This window comes from Eupeodes corollae, chromosome 3, assembly GCF_945859685.1.
Source record: "Eupeodes corollae chromosome 3, idEupCoro1.1, whole genome shotgun sequence".
NCBI lineage: Eukaryota > Metazoa > Arthropoda > Insecta > Diptera > Syrphidae > Eupeodes > Eupeodes corollae.
Genome location: NC_079149.1, coordinates 44,702,704 through 44,706,282, shown reverse-complemented (window position 1 = coordinate 44,706,282; position 3,579 = coordinate 44,702,704). Strand labels below are relative to the sequence as shown.

The 3,579-nt window shown below is 28.8% G+C and overlaps 1 non-coding gene across 1 annotated transcript; it reads right to left on the bottom strand.

Annotated features, from left to right (window-relative positions):
• Nucleotides 1-3,185: 3,185 nt before the first annotated feature.
• Nucleotides 3,186-3,269, bottom strand: Trnal-uaa (transfer RNA leucine (anticodon UAA)). The gene has a single exon. It is a non-coding gene; the product is annotated as a tRNA-Leu (tRNA).
• Between the last annotated feature and the right edge of the window lie 310 nt (nt 3,270-3,579).

Below are 3,579 nucleotides of genomic sequence, written 5' to 3'. Positions count from 1 at the left end.
CTAACAAAAGAATAACAATCTTCAGTTCTAACCTCTTCAGTTACTTATTGTATTTGGACCTGCATTATCACCTTGTCCTTATATAAATACTAACCTGGTTAACAAAATATTAAGAACAATAATATTCAAACTTATATTTTCATATAAACTTGTTTAATCAAGTTTTTTTGTTTTGTTTCATATAAATTAAGTGAAGCTTGTTTTTGCAATATTTTTAATCTACTAATTATTATATATATTCTGAACTGGCAACGTTATTCCAATCATAATTAAATGCGCTTATTTTGATTTTTTAGTAAATATAATATGATAACTCACCATTCGTGACCGTCTCTCGATATTTCTCAAAGGTTTATAAAATATCAATAACTATACTTAGTGTAAGATAAGAAAAAAATTAAAAGTCAATATCATTACCCGTGTTTCAATTTTAAAAATCGTACCGATTACAATAACTTCCGATAGAAATTTATTACAATTTAACCGTGTTTTTATTGATTTTTTGTTGTTGAAAATTTGATGTAATTTTTCGTTGCTTATAAGACATTCAAACGAACTTTTTTATTTTCTGTTCATTTGATTTTAAACAAATTTATGATTTACAAAAACTTTATTCAATTCTGAAGAATAAAATATAAATGGAGAAAGACCAAATGTTATGAAGGAATATAAAATAAAAATATAAAGGTTTATGCATCTTTTTAGAATCATCAGTCCGAGAAAAGAAAATTCTTTCAAATGGTGTCTAAACTTTTATATATATGTATACTCTTACATATATTTTATATATGTATGTATTCCAAAGTGGAAGTTTTCTTAACTTAGTTTAGATCATTCATTTCAAGATTTAATCAGGAAAAGAATAATTATACATCAGATAGACACCTACAAACCTTACCACTTATTTAACATGTGTGATGCACAGTATGTTCTATTATCACCCCACCATCACCATCACTATAAATCTTATATCGTACTTAAACCTAAACAATATCGTATAGACCCTTCCACGGAAGGTAGATATTATATTGATTTCTTGTTAGAAGAGCTTTAAAGTTATATTGACTTTTAATCAATTAAATTTAATCCAAATTGATTGTAGTTTTCTAACAACAGATCAATCAACTGGTCACTTAGAAACATATTCATCATTACTGTTAGATGTACAAGGGTTGTATATAAATAATGGTAGTTACAATCAATCTAGGAATCCTTTTAGCCAATGATGGGTGTATCTGTTTATATTGATGGGAATTATACTCGTATAAATCTTATCAGGGTGAAGATGTTCCTTCCTAACGCTATATTTTCAACAAGCTTCTAGATCAAAGTGAGTATTTTTACTTTACTTTATATATAAAAATCAATGCCACTTTTCGTTGTAATTTTATAACTCAACAATTTGTTCTTAAATTATTATTCGTGGAAGTCCAAAGAAGGTTTGTACGTAGAGAAAATTTAAAAAAAAAATATTGAAAAGGTGTAAAATCAACATCTTTCTATACTCCCATATACAATCAATTTGTACTTATACTTAAAGAAATCGGGATTTGTTGATTCCCTTGGAATGTAAAAATCAAAAAACCAGAAATCTGGTAGAATCTAACAAGTACCAGAAGACATTTTTTTTTACCAGATTTCCCGGTAAAAAAAAAAACAGGAAAAGATGTGGTAAAATACTCCAGATTTCGTTGTATACAACTCCAAATTTCCTGGTAAAAAGAAATCTGTATTTATTTACCAGAAATTTGGTTTCCTGGTAAAATTTTTGACAGAAAATTTTTTGGTAAATATTACCAGCGTCCTGGCAGAAAGTATTTTTTCCTGGTAAATTGAAGATTACCTGGAATCTGGCAAATAAAACCAGGAAATTTATTTTTCGCTATATTTTTTCCTGGTAGATAAAACCAGTCTTCTGGTACTAATTACAAGAAATATTGGAAGTCTAAAAATTATTTTTTTTTTCTGGTAAATAAAACCAGGAACTTTATTGTCTAGTATAAATTTTAGTCTTAGGTAAAAATCAAATTTATATACGTATACTTATCAAGCCCTTTCCGCCAAACAATCATAAACTACATAATTTAGTTAAGACACAAATTTGTATTAATTTTTTTCTTGGACATATTACAAAATATACCTATGCTACGCATGATTTCATAAGTCGCTTACCATAATTTGGAGGGAAGAGCTTAATACTCTACTACAACTCAGCTACGTTTTGATTAAAAAAAATCCCGGTAAATTTTACTAGAATTCTGGTAAATTTTAAACAGGAATACTGGCGAAAATTTTACCAGGAAATAACATATTCCTGGTATATTCAACCAGAATAGTGGGTTTATATTCCCGGTATAATTTTGACCAGGAGAAATTATTCTGCTGGTATATTCTACCAGAAATGTGGTGTATTTTACCAGGAATTCTTCGAAAAATCTCCTGACGCCTGGTAGGAATCTAAAAACCACTTTTTCTATATAAATTAAGCGGGAAATCTGGTCACCGGTACCGGTTTTTTTTAGTGCATCGAAGCTGTAAAAATAATTGAAGATATGTGTCTAACGATTCTAAATAAAGCATTAGCACAATTGGGTATGACCGCACCAAATCGTGAGATACATGATCTTTTTGATCTGAATTGCAACAGGTGCAGGAGTTCAATTCTAATTATTTGTACAATCAAATATTAATTTGCGATGTTCATATATGAGGCCCAAGGGCAAACACTTCACGGTTATGATGTCAATTTGGAGGAATCATTATTTTCACATGTCCAACTTTATGTTGCCTGTTCCAGCTGTTTTATATTAACCCATATAGATCCACCATAGTAAGATTGCAAATTCTTTTATATTTTTTAGTTTTTACTCTTTGCTGATAAATATAATATAACAAAATATATTTTTTGGGTCATTTGGACATTTAGTTTATATAACCTACTAGCTTCACATAAAGATATTCTATTTTTTGAAGTCTTATGTTCGATTTGTTTGCGTTTGAAGCTAAATAAAGACCAACGACTTACATTTTCATAAACTGGATTTAAGTTCAACATATTTTTTAGCTACATATTTAATTATTTCGTTATTGGAATTGTTTTCATAAATAAATTTAATTTCAGTCTAAGAATGTGAAAGCTGCATAATGTACGTACACTAAAGGCTGCAAGAATTAAAAAAACTTTTTGTCAGATGTGGGGTTCGAACCCACGCTCCCTCTCGGGAACCAGAGCTTAAATCTGGCGCCTTAGACCGCTCGGCCAATCTGACTTCTTGAAACATGGGAGTCAAAATACTAACAAAAACCAAAGTATTCTTACCTAATATAAATTCCTCTCAGACAATTCGATTATAGTGACTCACTACTAAAAACAATATAAATAAATTGAAAAATGTAATAAAAAATAATGAACTCGATTCTATACAAAAATACACCTATGTATGCCTTGACTCCGAAAAAGCTCTTATTTTTGTTCATGTAAACTTATTTTATGGTTAAATAAATTTGGTGATAATTAGTTCATAGACAACAATGAGATTTTAAAACTTGATGAAATTGTTTGTTTAAGCAAGTGTTTGC